Raw genomic sequence first — 9,328 nt, forward strand, 5'->3', positions numbered from 1 at the left:
CAATCCACAATGTCAAGTAACACATTAATGACAAAAATCTTCTCTCTAATATAATACACCCAACTTGTGAATCTCAACTCACACAATCACCTACTTTTTAATGATTCTGCATTTATATATTTCAACCATCTTTGACTGTTTGCCAAACTTCACGTGGAAATGGCAACATGGAGATGAGTGTGACTGTATCATTTGTTATTATGTATAACAATGTCTTTCCCACACCAACATTGTATTTCCCGCAACATGAAAAGGAGGAAAAATGGATGAGTTATCCAATTTCAATTATTCACGTCTACATTGTATGCTCACAAGCAAATATTCCTGGTTGGGTTTGTCAATCTGTGAATTGCAGCAGGATGTTAATCCCAGACTGATGCAGATTGTTGGAATTTCCAAACTCCAAGAAGAGGATTTGTTCTCCCAACTAGAACATACTGAGAAGAGGAACCATTATAAATATTCTAAGGGTTGGACAAGAGTTATAGTAGTTGAAAGGGTAGCGTTTCATTTTTTCTGTCTTAACATATTAGGAGTATCCTAGCCGATATGGTTTTTCTAATGAAAGCAATTACAATTCGGAATTTCAATGCCTTATTCCTGCATATTATATGTTTCATAATTGTTGTCATTTCCAATTAGGGCTGTCAAACGACTCAAACATACCAGAATCACATACAATTCATGTTTGGCTTGGCGTGTAACCTGATTTTGGCTCAGTCGATTAAGAAACAAGTAGAACTCCAGCTAGGCCTTGATGGCTCATGTTTGGTTCAAATAAGCTCGAAATCTATGTGTGTGCACATGCATGGGAAGACTCTCTAAAAGTTGTTTGATATTTAAATTTTAATATATAAGGTGTTTAGCCAATATGGCAAAATACAAACATGTAGCTTTGCAAAATATAGAACGTTCTCCATATTACTATAGAAATAGACGAATGATCTGAGCAAACTATTAACATCTTTCTTTAGCGCAGATTGTAATTAACTTGTTGGAAAACCAGACCACTACTAAATGAGCTTACTTACATGATAAAAAAAAAAGAGAAATGTGTAACTTCTTTTTGGAGTGCTTTTAATGTTTCTTTTCCAAAGGATCGATTAGAAAATGCTTGGATTCTTATCAACAAAACAAGCCACATGTGAAGCATTCAGCTTGATTTTGAGTTCCTCAAATTTATAAAGAATCAAACTCAAACAGGGGTCATTGGCTTAAGTTTAATCTGTTGTGAATTATCGATTGAATAATCTCTCTACAACGGATGCGGAATCTATCGCCGTACGCCGATCCTAACACACATAACTGCAGGATCTAGGAGATTGAGACGTCAATAGAATATGGAACCACAATGCAACAAGATAGGACAAAATTGACAATGTTCGGCCCCAGACTTTGGCCTACGTCCTCGGACAGTGGAGAGATATTCACTTTTGAAAAATAGATAAGTACAAGGACTCCACTATCTGATCTTCACACTCTTTTCTCTCTATTTTTTCTCCTATCTTTTTCTCTCACACGCTCTCCTTTTTTCTTTCTTCCTTTTTTTTTTTTGTTATGCTCTCACACACATTTGGCTGAAGAAACTCTATCTTGTGGGTTTTCTCATTTTATTACAGTCAAGAAGAGCTACAATACTACAATGAATAAATGCTCCTCCCACCTTCTCTTTGCTGATGGCATCATTATATTTGTCAATGCTGGCTAACCCTCCCTTCAGCTAATCATGAAACTAATTGAGCGATATCAGCCCAACTCTTGCCTTGTAAAGCGGCTATACAAAGGGTGAGATCTATGCAAAGAATGACCAAATTCTCCAGAGGTAATTTCCGCATTATATACGTAGAGTTCCTATTAGTCCAGGCCAAAGAAAATGTTCTCTCTATCAGCCTCTTATTGATAAAATATCTGCAAGGATTCAAGGGTGGCATTCTAAATTATTGAGCAACGCATGTAGACTCATTCTTATTAAACATGTTCTTTGTAGAATGCCAATTCACTTGCTTTTCACCACCTCCATCCCTAAGCAAGCTCTTCACAATATTGAATTCTTGTTGGCTAGTTTTTGGGGATCCTCTGATTATGACAAGGTTTTAAATATCGGATATCGGGTATTTATTGGACGGTTAAAATCTTTATCAGATAGCAAAAATCGGGGATATATCGGGGATAAGTAGTATTTATCGGAGTGATATACAAGATGGTGTATATATATAATATAATAACTAAAAAATATAATCTAACCATACCTAATAAAATATAAACATACCAAAATATAAATAATCATGTTTAGAATCACTAACCATTACCCGAAAATTCAACTCAAAATTTGGCCCGATAAAGCCAATATTTAGAGCCTCCCTTATCGGCCGATAAATGCTTTTATCGCCGATGTTTGGTTCAAAAGTCGTTGCTGTGGAATTCATTATAACTTTGTTCGATTACAACAAATTCGAAAGAATAATCTTTTTATAAGACTTTTTCTACACAACAAATCAAAAATTTTAACTCTTGAGAAACAAACACGAAAATCGTTTATCAATTCTCGTTTTCGTGGGACTTTGCCTGTGCCGGGAACGCTTTGGTTCGTGGACCGCCGATTCACAGATCGTGAAGAGGGGACTTATGATTCTAACTTCGTTATCGAAGTAGAAATTGAAACGATATCTTATCGAAGTAAGATAGTCGTTCTTCTTAAAATCAAGTCGAAGCTTAATTTCAAGGCGTTGCAAGAAAAGAACCCAAATCTCTGCTCTCTCTGCTCTGGAATGCTCTAACAAATGCTCGATCCTCGTCAGAAGTGACCCTAGGGGGGTATTTATAGCCTCAAGGGTCTGTAACTGCAAAAACTCAGCAATCATAGAAATCAGTACGGCGAGACAGTGTTTGCTGTCTCGCTGGGCGAGACAGCGTTTGCTGTCTCGACCCGCGAGACAGTAAATTTGCTGTCTCGCTCAGCGAGACAGTAAATGCTGTCTCGGAAAATGGCAGTTTCTCGCTGTAACTGTTCTCTCACGTTTCAAACTCCGTTATTTTGGCAGTTATCCACGTGATTTTCGCCCATGATGTTTCCCACGTCCCTTGGCAGTTAATGGACACGTGTAGGGCAGTTACAAATGTAGTTTTGACTATTTCAACACTGTCTCGCTGGCGAGACAGCAAAGACTGTCCCGCTGGCGAGACAGCAAAGACTGTCCCGCTGGCGAGACAGCAAAGACTGTCCCGCTGGCGAGACAGCAAAGACTGTCCCGCTGGCGAGACAGCAAAGACAGTGACTGTGACTGTGACTGTATTATTTCGGCCATATTTCAAAGGTCTGTTCACTCTTTTTTTTCTCCTAAATTCTGATTTTTTTTAACTGTGACTGTGCATGTATTATTTCGGCCATATTTGGTGATATTTTGGTTGATTTCTTGCTCAAAATCCTGACTTTTTCGTTGGGCTTCCTTGCAGATCACATAGGCGAGACAGTGTTTTCTGTCTCACTCGGCGAGACAGTGTTTTCTGTCTCGCTTGGCGAGACAGTGTTTTCTGTCTCGCTCGGCGAGACAGAGTTGTCTGTCTCGCTCAGCGAGACAGAGTTTCCTGTCTCGCCCGGCTGCTATATAAGTCGGGACTTAGGGTTTTTAGGGTTTTTCACGTCGATTTTTTGCGATTTTCAGGTGATTCTTGGGCGATTTTCGAGCGATTTTCGACCAGTTCTTCACCTCTTCTTCTTCTCTTCGTTTCTGACTTTGGTGGTGCTTCGATTTGAAGAGATTTCATTTGGATTTGCAAGGTCTGTTTCCCCTCTTTTCTTCAAAATCTTGACTTTTGTCAACCTGCGACTGTGCATGCAGCATTTCAGTTGTATTTGTCCTATTTTTTTGTCGATTTCATGTTCAAATTCATTTGGATTTGAAAGGTCTGTTTCCCCTCTTTTCTTCAAAATCTTGACTTTTGGCAACCTGTGACTGTGCATGCAGCATTTCAGTTGTATTTGTCCTATTTTTTTGTCGATTTCATGTTCAAAATCTTAACCTTTCTCTTGGATTTCAATGTAGATCACATACTCATCATGTCGCCACGTAGAGCTCGAGGGAAGGGAATCCGACCGACTGTTCAGAGCCCTGAGGAGGCTGCCCCTGCTGCGATCTCACGTGGAGGTATATTTCTTTCACCTTTTCACGAATTTAAATATTGTTTCGTCCATTCCATATATATATGCACCTGTATTTGCTTGCAGATCCTCGTTTGTATCCTTTGAGGTACCTTCGAGAAGAGCCGGTATCCTCCTTTGAGGGGATCGACGCTTAAAAGTGTTTGTTTTGCTTTGACAAAACACACTTCATAATACACAGGGGCGATTTTACATCATCCCATATGTATTGAAAGGTTTTGGTATGCCGTTATAATGCCCGCATACCTCCTTTATACATATGGTGGATAGAAAATCGTCACACCTGTTATGAGATAACGACTATATCTTATAGAATGAGATATACCGTTTTTCTCTAAAATTTTAGGATGACACTTACACCATTTATGTGTATGCCTCTTTTATCAGTCCGATTTCCTTCTACCACATTTACTGCTGATGTGATTACTGGCCGGAGTAGCGTGACCCACTCTTATTACGAGGGGATCCCGTTAATTGAATTCTCTCCCCAGTTTAAATCTGATTATAACGGAAGTGATAGTGAATTAATCCAGCGAGGTAGTTGTCGTGTTCTACGACGATTAATCACAGATGCGCCCTTGATCTCGGAGCAAGACTCGAATCAATGCATAAGGAAGCCAGATTTCTTATTTGGTGACTCGGTAAAAGATCCGAAGATTGCTTTCTGCCAGCCTGCGCAATGGTTGCACCAGAGTGGATCATCATTCTTATATCTGCCTTTTATCCCTCGGGATCATTCACTGTTAATGTTCAGGAACCTATCAGTTGGACGAGAGATGTTCTGGAAATTAACCGAAAACCACGAGCACATTCATTGTGGTTTCATTGGAAAGGAAGCAACTCCAGGTTCCAGTGAAAGAGCTCATGTGAGAGGACTTCATCCGGGTGTCTTAGGACAAGACAATATTCCTCAGAACGAAAAGATAGTGCAAGCCAACACTGTGAAGAACCGGTTAGCGGCAGCAGGAAAAAGATTGCCCAGAGAGACTTTCAGGTGTTATGGATGGGTCCATTATTCTGGGAACAAGTGGTGGTGGACCAGGATGACCCAATATGTGTTGAAACGTTTTGGGCGAGAATTAGCAGGATTAGGGTTGGATGTCCCGATTCGTGCCACCATGCATGGCTTGCAGAGCAGTGTAAGTCATTTCCTTTGTTTGTTCGAGATCTACAACCCGGACACCAATACATTCTTTACCAAGAACGGGGAACTTGGACTACCACTGCATGAAATGATGCAAGTGTCTGCTTTGCCTATGGGCGATGTCCCATATCAAGAGTTCTTTCCGACCACCAATCAGCTGATTAAGATGAAAGATAGCTCGACTGCGACCTATGACACTCTATGGGAATTGACCTGTCATTATCATATAGCCATGGCCGAGATGGAGCCCAAAGCCAGAAAGAAGTCTCCTCAAGTCAGTTTAAAACAATTCGCTGATTATCTCTTCAAGAACCTGGATGTCCGTTCGGCAGATGTGTGCGGATTGTCTCCCTTGAGTACGGATGAAATTAACCGTTTGTTAGAGAAAACCAACGCGCATTCTTATACTTCGCGCTCAGAAGATGGATTTTTGCACGGCACTAAGTTCCGCTCTTATCTGTGGCAAGCTGGTGTTCCGATTAGCCCTACTGCTCTGCTGGCGGGTTTTCTAGCCTTATGGTTAAAGAGATGTGTAGTTCCCCATCAATCCGCAGATGCGATGCCAATGGAAGTGTTGTATCCGGCCGTCCAGCTGGCTACAGGTCGCAAATTATCTTTGCTTCCCGCTATGGTGGCCGATATTCATAGTGGATTGCGGCAACTAATCTCCGCATTTACCCAGGAGAAAAAGAAACCTTCCGCCAGCCTGTCCGTTCCGAAGCTGGAGCTGCCCTATACTTACTTAATGGCCTGGTTGGTACTTCATCGACCAGATTTAATGGAGGCTCCTGATACGGTAGATCTCAGTGTCCCTCTGTTGCAAAATCTCGAGAATTGCAAATGGAGCAAACATCGAGAGCCGGACATAACGAGGCAGTTTAAAATTCACAAATGTTGGGAATTTTTTCCTTGCTTCCCTCAGTTCTCCGGTACTTACAACACTACCTTAGTGGATGCTGAAGACCCAAGGCAGAATCGTACCATCTTGGATGTCGGGTGCTTCAGATGGTTGATGAATATTCGACCTGGATATCTGTTGTTCAGGATAAGGGATGTTTGCCACATCGAACCCTATCTTCCATGTCGATTCGCCCGTCAGTTCGGGTATGATCAGATATACATCGGCAACCCGAATCGTCACCTCAGCTTTCGAGGTGGACTTATCGACGGGGCGAGAGCTTGGTTTTGGAGCATTGCCGGCTGCACCAATGTTGAATTTGATCTCCCCTTAGAGACGCCGCCTCTACGGATGACTTTCCTCTTTTGTAAATGGCTGATAGCCACCAATATTGTCACTCGACGTAGGAGGATATCAGACTCAGAGGAAGAAATAGCTCCACGGCAAGCAGCAGAACTGCCTCGCGAAGCTGTGATGTCGCCTCGAGGAAAAGAGGCTGCTGAATCATCAAGGAAAGGAAAGGAACCGGCTCGCTCAGTCGGTAGTGAAGAAGAATTTGACTCTGAGGAGACGGAGACTTCCGAGGAGGCGGGTGAGACTAGCTCAAGTTCTGATGAAAGAGCGGGTCTTTCTGATTCTTTCTTTGAAAGAGGACTTGTGTGCCCATCTGTTGCTCCTACTCAATCACAAGCTACTTCGAGAAAACGGGGAGAGAGGGTCGTCATGACCTATCCTAATCGGATGACGGTAGACATTCTCAGTGGGGACGAAGAGGATGAAGAGGATGAAGTGCCTCTTGCTCGTCGACAAAGATCACGACCTCCCACTCAAGCTCAAACCCAAATTCCTCCTCGAACTGAATTACGCACCAAACGTCGTCACGAAGGTCCTGAAGCACATCCACCGAAGAAACAAAAGAAAGCTGCTTCTAAACCGCGCGTTCATCTTTCTGCCGTAGAAGATATCTCTGGTCGTAATGTTTCTTCTGATGAACTAGGTAATTATTTATTTTTATCTCTCTTACATTTTTTTTTAATGCTCGAACTCATTTCATTTCCAATTTCTGTAGAGAGTCAAGAAGAGGGAGAATATCGAGTTGGAGCTGCTTCTCCTGGAGGTATGGAGACTGAGGAGACCAGCTTCGTCCAGCAAATGCAAGATGTTCTGAAAGAAGGACCAGCTGACGTTCCACCCACTCCTGACGTTGATCCATCAGCTGCGGACACAGGTACTGATCTTTCTCCTCTCGGAAGAGAAATCCGAGAAATGAATGAGTCGGACCGTGTGCCTCCTCTAATGACCTGTGCGCTTTCTCTCCTTTTAGTCAAATTAAAAGAAGCAGGTACCAGTAGTGGAGCTCTCGAATCAGCCCCGACCAACGAAGGTAAAATTAATTGTCTTTTTGAGCAAATTCGTCTAAATTTATGTGTCATTTACGACTCAACACATTTTGTAGATGTCACAATGCACGAATCTGTTGGAGGAGAGACCACGCATACAACAGAGGTCGAGGAATTCAATGAACATCACCTCGATTTCAATCTCTCTGAAGGCGACCATGAGTATATCTCCGACTTACTATCGGGGAAAACTCCTGGTGCAGCCACGGAATCCAACGTTGGAGTCGGTCCAACAGAAGCAGGTCCTTCTGAAAGTAAGACCTTTATTCTGTAAACTCCATATATGCATACATATATATTTTAACTTGATTAACCATATAAGTATTTGAATTATAGGACCAGTTGCTGGAACTGATACTACTATAATCATTGGTACGTCTGATCGACTGGAGAGTAGTGAACTTGTGCCGTGGACAAGAACCGAAGTTGATTTGCAATCATCAGTTCTTGAACCTCAACCTTCTACTCCTATGGACCCCATGATGATAGAAGTCACTGTCACTCCCCAGATTAGTCCAGTTGCAACAAAAGCGAGACCAACTGAAGAAGTTGGTACATCGGCCGATGTTGTGACTAGAATTGGTGAGTTTCATTTATCGTTTGTTTCAAGCTCGGATTATCATTATGCTCATTGTAATCCTCCTGTTTGTAGAATCTCCTCTTAAAGAGTCTCTTAGTTTGGACCCGCCGTCCTCTGAGACTTTAGTTGAAAAAGTCCCTGATGTAGCGGGTGCATCAACAGCTACCATTCCTGAACCAATCTTGACTGTTCAGGAATCCAGATTATCATCCTTGAGCGAACCAAGTCATGCTGAAGGTTCTTCCGTCGAATTTGGTATGCTTTAGTTTGTTGTCTTGTATGCATATATATATACTGTACTGACTTATTTGACTTTCTCGCAGTTCCTTCATCATTATCAACTCAAATCCAAGCGTTATTGGTTGATGACGATCCGGACAAGTCTGTTATCTGCTCTAATCTCCAAGGCTTCATCTCCTTTTTGAACTCTATGGTCGATCGCATTCTCTTCAAAAGATCGTATTTTGAGAATTATAAAAAATCTTTTGAGCGTTTTATATCAGGGTTCAGAGAGGAAGGGTATAACGACTTAGCCGATTCAGTCACCGCTTATTTGGTTGATTTGAGGCAACATATTGAACTTCTGCAAACTCTTCGCACCAAAGGCGTACCTTTTTACATCGCTTCTCATATGGAATCCAGGCTGCAAGCGTGGCGTAATTCTCAAGAATCTGCCAACTCTGAACTCCAACAATTAAGAGCCCATAGTCACCAGCTTAGGGTGAATATTGGCAAAAGGACACAAGCCAAGGTCAACCTACGCCGAGATATAAAATCGAGTCGAGCGGAAATAGCTCGCTTAGAGGAGGAACTTGCAATGGCCAAGGATGCTCTTGATGTCTTGGAGTCTGAGTTGACGCAGGAAATTCATGTTGAGGAAGACCTGTTACAGCAACTGAACTTTCAAGATAAAATAATTGCTGAGAAGGAACAAGAGGTCGCCGCGCTTCAAAGTGTTGATGAAGAAGCTTTCAAAATTAAATTGACGGCTGAGCTTGAACAGACTTATGCGTTAGAGCTGTCAAAACTTGAAAATCAAATTAGTCAATATAAACTCTTGTAATCGGAGAACATTATATTTTTGTTTGTAGCTTTGTTTGAAAATTCTTGGTCAATATAGTGAACCTTTTTGCTCATTATATTGAAT

This window comes from Asparagus officinalis, chromosome 10, assembly GCF_001876935.1.
Source record: "Asparagus officinalis chromosome 10, Aspof.V1, whole genome shotgun sequence".
NCBI lineage: Eukaryota > Viridiplantae > Streptophyta > Magnoliopsida > Asparagales > Asparagaceae > Asparagus > Asparagus officinalis.